The sequence below is a fragment of the Amblyomma mixtum genome, chromosome 3 (assembly GCF_055824585.1).
Source record: "Amblyomma mixtum isolate Tamu chromosome 3, ASM5582458v1, whole genome shotgun sequence".
In the NCBI taxonomy this organism is placed as follows: domain Eukaryota; kingdom Metazoa; phylum Arthropoda; class Arachnida; order Ixodida; family Ixodidae; genus Amblyomma; species Amblyomma mixtum.
Genome location: NC_143014.1, coordinates 392,337,219 through 392,356,212, shown reverse-complemented (window position 1 = coordinate 392,356,212; position 18,994 = coordinate 392,337,219). Strand labels below are relative to the sequence as shown.

At 43.1% G+C, this 18,994-nt stretch overlaps 1 long non-coding RNA gene across 2 annotated transcripts in view; it reads right to left on the bottom strand.

The window, feature by feature from the left end:
* Positions 1 to 8,296: 8,296 nt before the first annotated feature.
* LOC149357185 (uncharacterized) overlaps positions 8,297 to 18,994 on the bottom strand; it is a 64,091-nt gene continuing 53,393 nt past the window's right edge. Inside the window, exons 6-7 of one of the 2 annotated variants that reach the window (XR_016291792.1) lie at positions 11,802 to 11,898; positions 8,297 to 9,428 (exon numbers count right to left, since the gene is read on the bottom strand). This is a non-coding gene — a long non-coding RNA (uncharacterized LOC149357185). Of the gene's footprint in view, positions 9,429 to 11,801; positions 12,352 to 18,994 lie in introns of those variants that run through there. The other variant, XR_016291791.1, reaches the window with a different exon arrangement.

The window sequence follows — 18,994 nt, the reverse complement described above, 5'->3', positions numbered from 1 at the left end:
ACATTTCAATTCATTCCAAACTTTACTTTCACTCTTGCCGTCCACGGCTGTTTTCCCATCCGCTCACTTTATCGACATCACTGCTTTTTCGACGTTTTTCCTTCATTTTTGGCCTTAGTTAATAAACCAATCATCCTACTCACATTTTTTGCACAGCATCCTCACATCATCCTCTCTTAATTACAACTATTCGTTTGATGCTACCTCTTCTGAGAATGCCACGACTGCTGCGGACACGTTTTGCGGACATGCTTTGGTGACACGACCCCACTGACATAGCCTAGAAATGCTTTCGCGTTAAAAAACCCGGAGCTGGCTTTTAATTCCTTTTCTGGGGTGGGCCCACTTCCAAAATATTGGGTGTCCTGAGATTTTAAAATATGGCGGCGCCTTATAATCAGTCTACTGTTCAGGTGACATCACAACCATCTCAGTCGCATTCATAGAACGTAGGGAGTTCTCACCACAACTGGCACAGTGGTGCAGCCTTTATTCGATGCGCCACTGCACGGCAGTTGACTGCTTCGAACAGATCAACCTGTGGGGCTGGAGATACTCAGGTTGCTCTTCCCGAGAACCTGTAAGGCTCATGCAACGTGTCACGGTGAGAATTTCAAAATTTCATTGAATTGATTTGAACTAACCTCACTTCAGTGTACCATGGGGGCAGTCTGCTCACAGCCTGGTACGTAGGTCGCTATGTGCCATGGTGGCCAGGTTGTGATGGCATCGCAAGCTCACATGTCCTCTCTGGGCCAATCATTATTTTGCCGCCTGGCATGATGTGCCAGTGAAATGTCATGGGCAGGTTGGAATGAGAACACAACAGCAGGTGACACCTGACCAATCAAGGAATTTCGTGACAGAGAAGCCAGGACTATTTTATGAGATGACAAGCTAAATGCTATTGCATTAAAAGTTTCTGACATTAAATGATTGCTAAAGCTACCCATTAATAAAGGCTTCACTGGACACCTCGTAGTTCCGCGAAGTTGCTGAAGTTCTGGGCACATGTAAGAGTTCGGCATGCACTTTTCTTGATGTCGCTGATGATGTACTGAGACCAGATGTGTACAAGTGGTTAACGGTGATAGCATAAACTATATATAAAGAAATTACAGCAAATAAAAAGGATACCACATGGTCTAAACCAGACGATGATCATGTGTGGTGGTGTACGCTAAAATTTGGTATGCGTACCTCTCAAGGAAATGTAGTTTTCTAGTCTCGCATAGTACAAGACACTTCAGAAGGACATGCAGCACACAAAACGGAAGCTACAAACATTGAAACCTGTGGTTTCTAGCACGCATAGTGGGAGGTGCATGTGCATGTAATACATGTGACCTGTCCTCACTCTTCAGAAAATGACTTGCTTGATGTCAGTGTTCCGTTTCAATTCTGTGTCCGCCTGTGAGCACTTCCATTTGTACCCTTGCATCCAGAGTTTTCCATACCTGCGCTTTCAAGTTCTAAACGAAACATCTTCAACATCTACCGTGTCTCAGAGAGCAGCTGATAATGTGTTGTGAAAAGATATCTTGTCGCCACTAAACTATGATGGCACGAAGCCAAGCAGACTTATGTATTCCTGTGCTCAAGCTCAGAAAATGCAATTCATTTTCATTTCATTACGTGAGCCAAGAGAATAGAGGAAGGCATGACACAACCACTTCGAGTTTCATTTATTTCCTTGTATTCTGGCTTAATTTCATTTGCTTTGCGTACTTACTTGTGTATTGGAAATTTTTTGACCACCCGTTGTCGCTTAAGTTGATTATTCTACTCTACCGGGAAATTGAGTTAACCTGGCTTCAGTGCAGTGCAGAGTCCCTTTGTGGCCCACCGCGTGGCACACGTCGGGTTACAGCTGTGGCTCTGATAGGCTGCAAGACGAGGACTCCTGACGCTCCTCGCGGCCTGATTGCGGTGAACAGGCTCCATTGGTGCATTTATATATCCTGCATTCAACCCAATGGTTCCCATTTACGTTTCCAAGCTGTACGATGGCTGCTGCTTTGCTGGGAAAAAGTACTGCAGTTCGAACGAACACTGGATCATTTCAAATGAGTTTTCAAATTTCAGCCAGGTTGCTACAATTGTGGCACACCTGCCAGCAAAGCTAAAAGCAATGAAAATATAGCATCTGACACAACTTTGCCACACGCTCTCTTCCTCTGTTCAAGTGGTTATACCATTAATGACCCCGAATCTGCCACCTCTGTAGCTGGCATGTAACAATAATTTTGAAAAACTTATTTCAGAGTAGATTCACTGCTGTGTCAAACTATTTATTTATTCATTTACAGTATACCCTGCAACACCGAAGCATTATAGCAGGGTAGTGGGCACTGCATCAAGTGACGAGTGCGCGAATATAATCACACCAAAAGGGAGGGATGACAAAGGAGCAATGCATCAAGATCAGTAGAACAGAAAGAAAAAAAAACACACACAAACAAAAACATGCATGCACTTCAGGACAAAGAGTATAGACAACAGTTTAAAAGAACAGTGCAATTACAAATCACTGATTAGACTTAAAAATGCATCTTGGGGAGCAGCCACAACTTCCACCGGCAACTTATTCCATTCAGAAATACTATGGGGAAAAATAGAATATTTCATGTAGTTCGTTTTACAGGTCATTTCGCGTATTTTGGAACTGTGGTATCTTCTGTTTGAAACATAACGGGGAGGTTTGAGGTATGTAAGCTCGTCAATGCCAGTCGAGTCAGTGTATATTGTAAGCAGTAGTTTCAGGCAGTGCTTCTGGCATCTTATGTGTAGCGGTTTTAGTCTAATGTGTTTCTTCATTTCTGTAATGCTTAAATGTCCGGAGTACTGCCTTGATGTAGATCTGGCAGCGTGGTTTTGTATGGCTTCTTTTTTGTCAATCAGGTACCGCTGGTGGGGATCCCATAATCTGAATGCATACTGTAATTGCGGCCTTACGAGTGACTTATATGCTGTAATTTTAAGAATCTGAGGGGCAGTCCTAAGGGTTCGTGTAAGCGGACTAAGCATTTTCCCAGCTTTTTTGACAGTCGTTTCAATATGGCTTAAAAAAGACAGATCTGCTGTTAAAATAACATATAAGCACTTAACTTCATTTACCTTTGTGAGTATGGAATTGCCCAATTTGTAGGTGGGTTGATTTTAGATTTAGTACATGTTACCTGGGAACATTTTTTTGTAGTCAGGCTAAGTTCCCAATCTTGGCACAAGGAGGCCATATTGGTTAGGTCTTGCTGAAGTGCATCTAAATCACGTTTGCAAACAATGTATTCGTCTCTAAAAACTCTGATTTGTGAGGAAATGTTTGAGGCGATATCATTGATGTAAATTAAAAAGAGTAGCAGTCCAGCACAGAGCCTTGCAGCACTCCCGAGGTGACTTGAGCAAAACTAGAATTCTTGCATCCAATAACTACGCTTTGTGTTCAGTCGTTCAGGTAGTCTTAACCTTGATGACTTATGTATCCAAGTTAAGAGTACTCATTTTATGTATTAACAGATGATGTTATACGAAGTCAAAGGCTTTGTATAATCAAGGAAGACTGCATCAGTATGCATTCTTTTTGCAGAAGTATCTGCAAGCTCATGAAATAGTTCAATCAGCTGAGTGGTGTAGCTAACCCCTTTATGGAAACCATGCTGATTACTGGATTTCATTGTGAAGAAAACTCAGAATACCCGTCCTCTCCTTTTGAGTCTTCCTTAGATAGCTCCAAATTGCTTTTGCATTTGTCTTAATAGATTCAGCGAGTCCGGAAAAGTACATATTTTTGGCGGTAGTGATAGCTTCAATATAATCTGTATGTAGCTCTTGTCGACAGCGCTCAAGTTTGTTTGAACGATTCTTTTTATACTTTTGGAACGCACGAGTCCTTTGTTTTATCTTCCTTTTAAGTTCATAAGTCATCCAGGGTTTGTCTACTTTTGGTTTATCTGAAATGTATTTGAAAGGTACATGTTTTTCAATCAGTGATGACAGCATGCTTTTAAAAGAAAAAGTTCCATAGAAAGTCTGCACTCTCAGATAAATGTTGTGAGAAAGCCTGAAACTCTGCTCCCATACGCAAGCTGATTTCATTAAAATTTGCCCTGCGGTATTCATACACTTTGCGAGTTTCATGAGCAGCAGGAAATATTTGTGGTGGAGTAAGCATTGCAGTTACAATCTTATGGTCACAACTACCAGATGACACACAAACATAGTGAAAACACTCGGGTCCCTGCAGAAGAATAGGTAGAGGATGTTATTTCCACGTGAGCCATTCACAGCATATTGATCAAACCCATATTTGCAAACCATATCAAAAAATGCTGAACAGGTTCCGTCTGAGAGCATGCTCTCGTCCCAGTTTAAGTTTGGAGAGTTCGTCTCCTGCTAACACAATGCGATTAACAGGAAGTGAAGCCAGCATATCATCTAGTGTTGTGATAACTTGTGGTCGAGCGCCAACGCTGTTGTTCCTTTATCAGAAGTGAGGAGCCTGCAGCAAACTGACTCGTGATTGCTGCTTTGCACATCAATTGGAGTACACTGCAAGATTTTCGTAACTAAGATAAATAATCCGCGGCCTCTACAGTTCCTGTCTTTTCTACAGATCTGATAACCGGAAGAAAACAATTCACTGTCGCTCAGTGAGTCGTCCAGCCATGATTCTGTAGCAAAAACATTTTCTGCGTTGAGCATCTGTACCAAACCATAAAACTGACCGATTTTGTTCTTAATGCTTTGGCAGTTTATTAAGAGAACATTCAGAATTTTGGGACTACCTATTACTTAAGGCTGTTCATTCCTTACTTAGCTTGTTTACAGACTGGGTATCCTCATCCAATCTGAAAGCCTCTCCATTTATAATTAGTCATATGCCAGGGACACCTTGTCCTTACCGCTAAGTTTTCTTGGCTTACCAACAGCCCAGAGCTTCTGACAAATTTCTCTGACACACCGAGTAGTCCCGTGAGATTACATAATCAGAGCCTCCTAGGTAATTGACGTTGATGAGGACCAGTTCGATCTCCTTGTATGATGCAAAGTTTGCAATGAATGGTCGTTTACACTCAAGAGTGTGTTTGCCTATCCCATGAGCCCGCTGAATCTGCCCTATGGTCACTATCCTGGCAACGGTTCCTAACAAAGTTTTCGGAACTTTGCCAGATTTCGTGTGGCTCCTTGCCTTCGAAGCCATAGAAAATTAAATTCATCCTTCTGCTGTTATTTTCTGAGTGATCTACTTTTTTGGCTGTCATATCGACTTTTCCCGAACATATTTGCGTACTGCTTTTTATACTAGCAGTCTCGCATTCGTTGATTTTGAGAACGGCTATCCTTGATTCTAGTGACTCTAACCTTACCCTGAAATCACCCATTTATATTTTAAAGCTTGCTTTGTCTTTCCATTATGTTACTTAGCCTACTAAGAATTCTTGCCTGACCCTTTTGCAAACTTTGAAGGATAATAGCCAATTCAGGGCCGGGATTTTGTTCAATGTCACCCAACAGCAGCAACAGTTTGGCGAAGAACCCGTTCATTGACAAAACTACATATCGCACATCCTTCGTGGGAACGGCAGATCTGGCGAATTTAGGCATTTTGCAAGCAGGTGTGGGAAAGGTCGTTGAAGCATCAGCTGCTCGACACAGTGAATTGGCCTACTCAGGGATTCTCAGCAGCAGTATTAGCAATGATTCTTTCTGGAGAGTCTCCACTACGTAAATGGACAGCTCGAAATGAATGGGCCATAACATGAACTTCAAGCTCAATAGCAACTTACTAAAATATTATGTTTAATGAATAAACATGGCAACTGGCAAAAACAGCCTGAAATAAAACAAACACATTCACAATTAGCAACATGCAATGTATTGCCCTTTCCGCAAAATGTAGTTTCCCTCCGCATTCTGTTTCCTTGTGTCTGTATCACGTTGGCAGTCTAAATAGTAATCAAAATGTCAATCAGTGCATTGTACCAACTACAATGCTCAAATGACAAACATCATGTAGCTGGCGTCTTGAATTCGCTCTTGCCACTGAAGCCAGTTTTGCCCACTGACATATGCAAATAATTTAACACAGCCAAAAGGCTACAGTAATAGACTCTAGGTGCATTCACCACAATAGAGGTCAGCTCACATAAAGATTCTTTGATAACTTTTCTGATCTGGCTGAATGCACGGGAATATTTCTAGGGAAAACTGCTCACTACAAGTAAAGGAACAGCTCTTATGGTGCCAGCTCCACATGAAGTACCCAGCACAGAAAAGGAGATCAAGGTAAAACTACAATGCATGCAACAAAATGACACTCAGCTCCTCAGGGGTCGAAAGCATCTCCCATTGCTGCCAACTCCACAAGTTCCTTGAAAGCAAGCTTTCCGAGTTTCCAAGCCAGTCGGTGGAGCAGTTTATGACCAGCCTCTGAATTCATAAAAAAATACATCTGACAATGGCTTGTACTAAAGCCAACTAAGAACATGATTCCCAATCCCACACTTCCTTAGGCATGCCCTGCATTGCTGCCATGTCAAGTACAAAAGTCTATTTGTGCAGAGAGTGACTAAATTACATACAATACCTAACTTGTAATAGTGATTCAGCATCTGAAAGAAGCTGAAAACTGAGTGAGTGAAGGTTTTTGGAAATAACCTTTCTGGGAGAGATTACAGACAACACAACCACTGAGGAAACAGCACTAGAAGGAACATAAGCAAAGTAATGCATGCTAGTCCTGAAGCAAATCTAAGATCAGGGTTTTTGGCTACCTAGACACATATGGTAGATTGCTCTAAACTTCGCAAGGAAAACGAAACTGTGAGGGTGAACTCTGCAGACAAATCTAGCTTGGCAACAACCAGCACACATATTTCTCGTCTGCAGGAGAATTCTACAGGCAGGTCAAAGAAACACCAATGGAAGCCTTCACCTGTGTTGCTATGGCAAATCTTGTTATGGAACACATTGAGGAACAAGCTCTCAGATCACTCCAGCCACAACCAAATGCTTTCCTTAGGCATGTCGAGGACTGTTTCTCAATCATCAAGAGATCCCAAATTCAAAATTTCCTCCCTCATTTAAATTCCATTGCAGCGATTATTCAGTTCACACTAAAAGTGGAAAAAAGGAAACTTCCGTTCAGTTTTGGATGTCCTCGTAACCCAAAAACACAGCTCCCTTTAGTTCTTCGTCTATTGCAAACCAACCCATTCAGGCCTATATCTGCACTTCACTTCAAATTATTCAATAATCTACAAGACATCATTTGTGAAGACATGATTACGAATAGTTGAAACACAATGCAGTACAGTACCCAAAAAACAAAAACCTGTCATTCAAGAACCTCACCATAAACGGGTACCCAAAAATTTTATTCAGATAACCATTCACCTCCAAAAACCCAACATGTGCCAAGAAATCAACCAATACCAATTAACCCCACCACAAAATATGCCACTCTTCCTTATGTCTGAAGGTTCCAGCGAAACTATCACCGGTATCCTGAAAAAGGTGGCCTCCGAGTAGCGCACATGCCTACGAACATGGTGGCGGTTTCCCCACCTGCTCCGAAAGACTGGCCATGGAGAGAGCTCGAGCACTGCTTACAAGATTCTTTGCGCTGACTGCGACACAAGTTATGTAGGCAAAAAAAAAACTAAATAAAGAATTCGACAACACAAAACCGAAGTATGCAACTTTGCAAAAGAATGCAGCCCAATAGCCGGACATTCCGAATATACCGACCCTAGAATAAACTTTCAAGAAACCATAGCTCTCGGAACCAAAACAATTAAACGAAAAAGGCTCTTATTCGAACCTACGCATATTCAAACTACCCAAAACAATATCAACCGCACAAAGGGCAACCTATCCTTCTGTGGAAGTGCTGACTTTTGCTCTGCAGCTCACAGAAAAAGAAAATACACTGGCAGCTATCCCCACACTGACTGGCACTGTTACAGCCGTAGACCATAGCAGAGCCTGTGTCAAAATGTCCTCGCCCCCTCCCACACCCATCACAACACCGCAGTACTTATTTTCTGCCTGCCATGTACTTAATGACACAAGGCCATAGCCAGAAGAAGGAGCCAAGCTGGCGCCAAAACGTCAGCATTTTGAAATAAAAAAGTTTCGGTTGGAGATGTGTCACAGTTTACCACAAGTTATCAAACCCAACCAGACAGGCAACTCTATCAAAACATTTAGTTTTACGGTGTTGAACAACAATGAATTCACAACAGTCAACAACCAATGCCACTATATGCATCGGAATACTTTCATGCTCAAGCACCCCCTCAGTGCCTAACAGCATCACTTCCTCAGGTAGCAGACAAGGAGAAATCCTAACCAGTGTCACATGCCTTGCATGTAGTGCATGCTACCAAGCGAACACAGGTGTCTTCTGAAAAACGGCACTCGCCACAATGAGAGCATGCATACATAATAAGTTGTACTTGGTCAGGCTCAATTACACACCGATTACCCACAGGCCATCAGCATCGTTCCTCCCTGTAAAGCACGCCAATGCTATCAATCTACACTTCAGCCAATCAGCGATTGCTACCATACAATTACACCATTGGGCCACATAAACAACACAGACATAGTGTCAAAGAAGGCACTGCATTGCTTGGTGAAAAGCCTGCGGCAATCATTACACAGTGGGCACCTTCGATGGTTGAATCTAAGCAAGCCATGCTGCAGACTAAAGCGGCTGCACTCATCATGTGCTGCTATATGACGTTGCCCAACACGCAGAAACCCACTGCAGTAGCCCAGCTGGTCAAGGCATTGTCCTTATGATCTGTGCAGTTGGTGTGATTCCTGGTTGTGGTGGCCACAATTCAATGGAGACCGAATGAAGAATTTATTCCCCATGTGCTGCACACTGACGGTGCTTGTTTAAGAGCCCTAGACAATTGCAATCATTCTAAAGCCCTCTAGTGTGGCATCTGTGATAGCCCACCTACAGCTGTGGGAAGTTAAGCACCACATACCAAATCATACACTTGCATCGTATATTGCCAACCCATGTTAAAGAAGCCCAAGTAATAAAAATTATTCCAGCTTTCTCCACTACAGCGCACCACAGAGCTGATATGCACTTCAGTACAGCCAAACAACAACACACAGGAACTAGCACCGAAAGCCGACAAATGTGCAGGGACTCTTGCTCACACAATCCAGATCTTCAGTTTGCTCCACCACAGAGGAGCACATCATTGCTGCTGACTGCGATGAATTGTGCTGACCAGGCCACTAGAGCCATCTTCATGTGCGCTTGCACAGGTTGTGCCTTGCTGACTGGCTCAAAGTGGATTCACAGGGATGGTGTAGCTGATGGCAGCATACTCGCCTGGCACTATCACCGCTGCCACTCTCCATGGGCTTGTCAACGATGCTGGGGAGCTGGCTGATGTAGCCTGCATTACATAGAAGCAAACAGAAAAGAGCCCATGAAAAAAAATACAGTCATAAGAAACACTGCAAAGAACTGGTAATTCAGGATCTCTATACCGTTCCCCCCCCTCACCCCCAAAAAAAATATTAGGGCTTGGAGCCCTGAACTTGACTACTGCAGGTGCCGCATTCTTTCGGGTAACCTCCGTTAAGTTAATAAGTTAAGAATCATATACTTGATCTTTCTCCTTTCATTCCATACATGCTTACAGATTATTATCCAGGCATCAAGATGACTGTCCCAATAGCACTTTTGAAAGTTTGTGTTACTCAGCCCCCAACTATCTAGTGTCAGAACATTACACACCAATTTCATCATTCCATTACTTATGAAAGAAGTAAACACGGTAATCAAATACTTCTGTGAATGCTCTCTGGTGTAAGTACTATGAATTACCACCTCTCCGTTTCCATTGGCACATGCACCATATGTTGGCGGCTCGTTGACAATTTTCATTTGTATGAGCAGTATTATTGCTATTAGATTAGGCTATACGACCACCAGCAAAGGCAACAGTTGCTGCACAGCTGAGCAACTGAGAGAAGTATTGCTTTTACGATGCTGCCTCCAAAGTGTGCGGTTGATACTACAATATCACAGTGAGGCTCCATTCTTATCCTCATATGAGCCTTTTTTGAAAATCTTTTTCTTGGCTTTCTTGAAAAACAAGAAGCACGTAAAAACCTTACCGCAAAACGGTTGGGGACAGAGCGCGACTTTCTGCAGTAGTGGTTTACGCCTCGTCCTGGCCATTATCCACGTATTGGTTAACCCACGGGTTTGGAAAAATATGATTTTGTAAAAACAGGTCGGCTTACAAACGAGTAACTACATTAATAATGCAAAAGTGCAAGCATTCATAAGTGAGACGTGGAAACTATATGCATATCTGGAATTAAGATGCCATTCTAGATACAGTCGCAAGTCCATTTCGAGGAGCTGCAGATACCAGCGTTCTCCAGAAGTCGCAGGGACTGTGTTGGGCTGCATCTCGTGAACAAGTCGGCAGCTGCCAGAACCACATTACCATGTGCAATGCGCTCCCGCACATGCGCCCCACTTTGTGGCCTGCATTTCTTTTCAGGTTTTTGCCACAATGACAAAAGCCAATGACCTCCACACAAAAAAATGAGATAAAAAAGAGGACATTAACTAGCAGTCAGGTACCTGATGACCAATCAAAACAGAAAATTTTTTATCTGTTGACCACACCGAGAAATGCAATAACACCATGTTTTAACCAGGACTTTTTTTAAAAAGAGTCTGAGAAAAGTAAGCACAGTACAACAGTGCAAGTGCACACACTTCATAACATGGCTCAGTGAGAATGCTACATGTGTACGCTTATACATGTGACTATTATACATTCAGAATATTGGCAGCAGGGCTGTTGATTCATCTTAAACCTGAAAGCCATCAACTTCAAGTTGCAGCAAAGAGAAGCCAATAAAAGACACAAGCCACTATCGCTTTTCTGTTTCTCTTCTGCATTTTTTGGGGTAACTACAATTTGGCCTTTTCTAAGTTTCTCATGCCTATCGATGCCTCACTTAATTTCTCTGATCACACAAATCTCTATAGGATCACTGATTCTAGGTGTGTGCCATCAGAGTTCAAAAGTGCAGCGTGTGCCACTGGCTACCCGTTTTGACTACTGGACGTGGGGGCAGGCAAGTCCAACTTTCATCTCCGCAAGTGTGGTCTTTACTGATTGGCCTGTAATGCAGTCACACCCTTTTATTGTGGCTGATGTGTCCTGGAGACTTTTCTACCTGATAGTACTTCATGCCTGCTAAGAACTGGCACACGACCTTATGTTCAGAAGGCAGCAAAAATAACAAAACAAGAAGGAAGAAGACGCAGTGCGATGCTGCAGAATCTTGTCTGTGAATATGCCATTTTCGATGCCTTGTTAAAGCGAGGCCACCCCAAGGCTGGCATAATCTGACGATATTGAATCTGATGTTTTCTGCATTTTTTGCCCTTTGTCACGCACTGAAGTGATGCGACACACAAAAATTGCATTTCATTATTGTCTCAAGCATAGTGATAAGAATGGTGGTGGGGGCACGAGGCAGATTCAGCCTGCGACAAAGGCTGGGAAACACATATGCAATTGAATTGGTATGTTATAGGGAGTATGCGCCAATGTTGCAGTGGCTGCCATATTGTGGTGCGTGGAGCATGGCAAAAGGCTGCTATCTGGTCGGTTTATCACCACCTGCTCCAGCCTGCATTGCGGAAACTACACGCCGTAGCACAAAATGGCGCCCGTGACGTCACGTGAATACCTCCTATGCGAACCAAACTAGCCCAATTCGATGAAGCCACTCACCACCGGTAATATCCACCTTTACTTTCCACACATCCGCTTTCATCGTCTCGGGGTCAACCAGAACATGGATCACCTTCATTCTCAGGTATTCACCTGCCTGCAAGGAGACACACAGCATGCCCTACTCACTCACCACGCTGTCCCATGATGCAAGTGATCTCAGCAAACAGAAGAAGCATGCTGCTTCCTTCATGTGTGTGTCAGACAATGGGAGCTACACAGCATGCTTACCTCAGAGCTCTGGATAGCCGCCTTATTAAAACTACTTCCAGCTTCAGAAATAGAGTACAGGTTATAGAATCCATCTTGTAAGTGTGCCTTGAACTTCGTTACCACACAAGGCAACTATCACTCACCACCCTGTCCCATGATGCAAGTGATCTCAGCAAACAGAAGAACCATGCTGCTTCCTTCATGTGTGTGTCAGACAATGGGAGCTGCACAGCATGCTTACCTCAGAGCTCTGGATAGCCGCCTTATTAAAACTACTTCCAGCTTCAGAAATAGAGTACAGGTTATAGAATCCATCTTGTAAGTGTGCCTTGAACTTCGTTACCACACAAGGCAACTATCACTCACCACCCTGTCCCATGATGCAAGTGATCTCAGCAAACAGAAGAACCATGCTGCTTCCTTCATGTGTGTGTCAGAGATGGGAGCTACACAGCAAGCTTAGATCAGAGCTCTGGATAGCCGCCTTATTAAAACTACTTCCAGCTTCAGAAATAAAGTACAGGTTATAGAATGCATCTTGTAAGTGTGCCTAGAGCTTCGTTACCACACAAGGCAACTATCTGCCTGCTTAATACCAGCTTTGTTTACACCTGAAGCCCAGTCAGTCATGTGTAGGGCTAACTTAACACCACACAACTGTTGATGTTATTAGACACCAGGTGTCACCTGACAGGCTCCTCATGTAATAGTTGTAATTCATTCTTACCATTTTGGAACATTAATCTCCACACGCATGATGCTTTCCTGAATTTCCCACAGAACAGGCCATACGTGAAGCTTGAAACATGGACAAACAAAGGCACCCTTCAAGGCAGCAAATCCATAAACTACACTTTAGCTTATACCCGCTTGTTTGACAGAAGCACTCCCTCGGGCTTTAGCAGTTGCAAAGAAAGAGTGGTCATATTTCCATGTAATTAGGGGCAGCAACAGGATGGACGGACACACTGTGGGCACTGTCACTGGCAGACAGAGCAGCTTTACAGAAAAATGAAGCTTCTCGTTTGTGTTTCTCTCACAAATAATGCACCAAAAGAAAAAAAAGAAACACTGAGTCATTTGTACTTCAGTATAATGTATTTCCAGTGCTGCTAATGGTTAGCTTACAAGCAAAAGCCTGTTCCTTGAGAACAACAGTCACTAATGCTAAGAAACACAAGTGGATGGGTTACTAAGTCTGCCGTGCAGGGGTACTGTGTCATATCACATAGAATCAAGTCTTTAGGTGTACAACTGTAAAGGGCCCTGCAAAATTTTTACAATGCCAATAATTGTGATCCTGAAGGCTGCTCAGGCATTGAAAAGACCAGTGCAAAAAATCCTACAGCGATAAGCACATGCAAACAAAGGCTATATTCTACTATTAAAGTAAAAAACCAAAGCAGGCAAAAAGATCAGAACTATTTCACTCGCCAATAAGGCGACATTTCTAGCAGTCAGTACTGTGCCTTGCGCACACACACAGCGGAAGCTTGCATGCCAGGGCTGTCCTGCTGGAGCATCCTACAAGCCATGCCACAGCCATTCATGCTTTCAGTGATTTCATCATCCCAACCTTCAGTGTACAGACATAAGACAGAGGAGCTGTGAAGACAACAAAATGCCCTAATTCTTGCTGCTAATCCTTTGGGTACGAGTAGAGCTGAGAAGCATTTTCTCCCTATCTTCCTAATTCTTTGCCCCTTCCATTTTCCTTCCCTCCCACTAGTCCGCTGTATTTCTTTTCATACCTTCTCATTAACTGTCGCTTCCACTGCACAACTCACCTTTACAAGAGAGCTTGAAGGAACAGCAAGGAATGGCACTCCTAACATTGTTTGTGTTTTTCTCATTCAATTCTCATGTTGCATTTCACTTTTGGTTTCCTCCACAAAAAAAGGAATGAAACTCAGGGGCACTGCTGTTTGCTTCTATCTACTAAATGTAAAGGAATAGAATGCAAGCTGCAGAGCCAACCAATCACCAAGGCAGCAGCCATTATGCTTCCTACCTCGTTTGTGTTGGCACAAGAGCCCAACATGAGAATTTCCGCAAGAGAGTGTGAAACATTGAATAATGATCATCTTAATGGCTACCACACTGGCTCAGTGGTTATGGTGCTCAGATGCTGGCCTAAAAGATGTGGGTTCGATCTCGGCTGCAGTGGTCACATTTCGATGGAAGCGAAATGCTAGACACCCGTGTGCAATGCCAGTATATGTTAAAGAACACCAGGAGCCAAGTTACAGAACAATCACAATCTCAAGACAATCACTAAACGGTTGCAAAGCCCCGCTCTTATTGGTCGGCATGGACTGGTAGACATATAGACCAATAGGAGTAGGGCTAACCCAGTAAACAAAAGACAATGGGTCTAATAGGAAAACTTTCAGTTGAAACCAATAGGTCAAAAACTCTGTTTTCGCCATCCATTGGGCTTCGATCAATTGAGCCCAACTGCATGATGCTTCCAGTAAGAAATATTTGATCAGCCAATCGGGCCAAATGGTCCACCAACTGAACTCAATGGCACACCTATTCGACTCAAATGGTTTGAACTGGCCAGCAAAAAAAATACATATAGTAATTTCATTTGGAACCAATTTGCTTTTCTTCTATGACTGCTTTGATAATTGGTTTGGTTTGGTTTGTGGGGTTTAACGTCCCAAAGCGACTAAGGCTATGAGAGACGCCGTAGTGGAGGGCTCCGGAAATTTCGACCACCTGGGGTTCTTTAACATGCACTCACATCGCACAGTACACGGGCCTCTAGAATTTCTCCTCCAAAGAAATTCTAGCCACCGCGGCCGGGATCGAACCCGCGTCTTTGCTTTGATACTTGTGCCAACATTTCTAGAAGGGAACTGAAATTATAATAACACGCTTTTATGAAAATCAAGCGGGACCAACAAGCACACAGCAACACTAGGCAAACACTATACCAACTTAAGTTCTAAACATACATCCACAGAACACACTTTTGCAGTCCCTTATTATACCCCAATCGTGAGACACTATTGCTAGGGCCAGTGGCAGTTGGCAATTAAGCAGTTATTTAAGAATGCTCGTGACAGTGGAAATGATGCAAACAATTCAGAAGATGAAGCTGCTATAATCTCTTTTACAAGAACCTAATTAGATTAGTGTTGTTTTACAGATCTCAGTGAAGGAAATCAGTGACTTGCATTTTTATTCTCCAACTGCATCAGCCAGTTCCAACCAACTGGAGCTTCCCATTGGTTTTCTGGGTTCCAACTGGGAGCTCCAATAAAATTCAAACGGTTCCAATTTGGCGATCCAACTGGGAGTGCCGAAATGAATTGGATCCTCAAGAACCAGTTGGGTAATCCAACTGGAAATGCAGAATCTATTGGAATGCCCAACTGCCACTCGCAAGACCGAATGGACTACCTAATCGGATTTATGAGCCCAATCGGCTGACCAATTAGGTGCAACTGGTTCCAGTTGAAACCAGATCGTGTACCCAATTGGACCCATTGTTATTTTTACTGAGAATGGATCCGGTTGTGACAGCTTTTTGATTTGATCGTTCTGTAATTCGGCCTCAGGCAGTCGAAATTATCCACAGCCCTCCAATATGGTGGCCCTAATAGCCCGAGTCACATTGGTGCATTAAACCCCCATAAACCATAAAACAAATCATTAACATTTTAGCACTCTCCTTGGGTGTCAGGGCTTCTGCAATCCCACAGTACACAAAATAAAAATAAAAGCTATAAGTCCAGTTTACACCAAGGGTCCCTTCATGATTAAAGGTGTTTTCCAGGCATCTACAGAGAAAATGTTGACAGAAAATCTAGTAGCTTATTTTCTCATGGGTAACTAATAAGGTGTAGTATTCTAACAAATATTCTTACAGGCCATTAGGTAGTCTGCAACTATGAAGGTACTTTCAGGACCAGCACTGGGGCAAAGTTTTGTACTTGAGGTGCAAATAAAGCTACCACCTTTCAGAGACATAAAGACCTCAAAAAGACTACCACTGCATGCCAAACTCCACAGTCAGCACTTTTAAACTGAAAACCTTCACATACACTTATGTACCACCTCAGAATGGCTTCCAAACAGGTCCCAGTGGCAAACTATTCATTAGCCAAGCTACCAAAGTTAACCTTGAAGCCATGCATTCGTTTTAAACCGAGTACAAATGGACAGAGTTATTTGATGTTTTCTGTTAGTTCAAGGATGCTATAAACACCTGAACAGCAAAGCAGCTGCAGGAGCTCCTGTAATGAGAGTGTGTTGCTCAACACCACTATTTGTAGTAAAACTGATAACTGCACATGTTATCATTACATCTCGGCCAACATGACTCAGATGAGGAAAACAATCTCAAGAAAACACGATAACCTCTAGATGAGACAGACAAAACATTTCCATCTGTGACATAAAGTGGATGTATGGGCTTTTTTGAAATATCTATGAAACAAACTGCTGATATTTACTATGGTCCATGTTGACTGTGCATTTCAGTTGTGTATAGAAATGCATATATAGTGAAAGTTTGTTGACAATTTTTTAATGACATTTATGTTCTCAGTTTGATTAATACACTTAACCTATATATGCCACACAGTTATGGTTTATAGGGGTTTAACATCCAAAGCGACTCAGCCTATCAGAAACGACATAGTGAAGGGCTCAGGAAATTTTGACCAGCTAGGGTTCTTGTATATGCACTGTCATCTCAAAGTACACGGGACTCTAGAATTTCGCCTCCATCAAAATTCGACCACCACGACTAAGATCAAACCCGCGTCTTTTGGGTCAGCAGCCAAGTGTCATAACCACTGAGCCGTCGCGGCAAATATATACCACAAGTGTCGTAAAACATTTTCTTTTCTGTTTTGTTTTGCTTTGTCGGATTCTTTCTGTATCTTGTTTATATATTACATCCCTCCCTCCTGCAATTACACCTTCGGGGCTGTTGTAGGTACCTCGAATAAGTGAATAAATGGGCAATGGAGCTCCGCCTCACAAGCTGAGGGACACAGCTCCCTGCATACAAAGCCATGCAGAGTCCACGCCCTCTTGCAGTGGTGCCATCACCATTTGCAGACAATGCAAATTCGCCGCAGGCACTGCAGGCGCTGCTTAAGCGTTACATCTGGCGACGCTTTTTTTGAGCAGCCATTCAGAAGCAACTACTTGTCCTTGCTTTTCCTGCACTTTTCACAATACATAAAAAGTTGGTTGAAAAGCGACACACGGTGACTTTAAGGTTCTATTGTACAAGCACATCCAAACAAGTCCACCAAACAAGTGTATATCAAACTGCAGAGTGAACTTGCCCTGTGATATAAATTCAGAGAGACAAAAATTTATATCTGCATCCGCAGTGCATCCAATTTTCTTGTATTTAGTACCTATAGATGTGCAGAAAGACGATCAGTAGTGGTAACTCTTGAATATCTTTTAGAATGGTGTAGGTTCAAATAGCACACACAGACTAGAACGGACAGTGAGGAACACGAACACAGTGCAGTCTTGCTCACTGTCCGTCCTGATCTGTGTCCACTGTTTGAACCCACACAATGGAATGACAACTTGCCCAACAAAAGACTTCTCACCTTTCAAAACTAATTAGGCCTGACGTAATCAAGCTCGTGCATCCACTCCATGGAAAAAGATAAAATTATAAAATTTTACCACCAAGCGTGGGTTGGCCCAAGACACTTTTCCCAAGCATTCCACCCATGAAGAAACAAGCACCATGACGCAGGAACCTTGTGAACATTACAAAATCGGTAGGTGCCCTGGAGGCACTGGCAACAAAGCCAGTGCCTCCTGAATGCGAGGTAGATACTCTGACTACTAAACCATCGTTTCAACACTCCCGTGGCCCCCGTATCCATCCTGTTCTTCCGATGGGTACAAGTTATGGCCCAGACTGGCACTAGGTTTTCCTTGGTGCACAGCTTTGGAAGGTAGCCTGTGTCTTCAAATCCTGTGACTTTGAGTGACCCTCATGCGAGCATCATGCCTCACGGATGTTTTGTTAATGGCTCGTTGTCTGCTTCTCAAAATATGCTATTAGGCCACCGGTTGGGCACGACAGTCACAGGAAACTCGTGAAAAAAATTGCGCTCTACCAGACTATTTTACGACTACTGCAAGCTTCTCATGCCATGGTGGTCCCCTGCAGTGTTAGTGGTGGCAGTGGCCATTAAGTAACTGCCACTGCTACCAAATTTTTTTTTTTCGTGAAAATATTTGCATTTTTCAGGCACAGGCATGTAAATACTTAAGCTGTGTATTGTCAGAACAAAACATATGGCTCTAGGCTTGTTCAGAAAATTCACCTTTTTCACAAAGTTTTTAATTTGCTGATACTACAACATATATAGAGCACTGGTGATGCCAGTTGCATCACAGCCGCATTGACATGAATGCGACTTGTCTCAATTTTCTGGTCTGTTGCACAAGAGAATAGCACCAGGACAGAATAGGTATCGCATAAATCTGCCAGACGGGGGTAGGTCTAGAAAGGCAAGCAGCTAGAGCTCAGCAGTGAACAGAAAAAGGTGAAGCATAGCCAGTTGAATTGTGGAAAGACACCCCTCCCTGCCACCTGCTCTGAATACACCACCTCCCAGCTGCTGATCATAAAAGCAGCCCAGCAGAAGGGGGGTGCAGCTTGCCCCACCACGGCCTGCGCTGGGCATGGCACCACCAGGCTTGATGTGGTGCATGTAAACGATGGTGCAACAGCTGAACAGGACAAACAAGAAAATTCAATTAGCCACAGTCAAATTTGTGTAAATGTGGCTTATCTAGCGCAGCAAAATCCCTCAGAAAACTCTAATAATAACACAGAAACCATTACTTTGTAAAGGCAGTTGCTTTCTTTCAATGTTTCATGAAATTTTGCACGTTCTTTGTTGGAATGCTTTCTTGCCACGTTGAATTTCTGCGGTAGTGAATTTGTGGTCCCCTGATAGTAAAATCCTCTGACCACT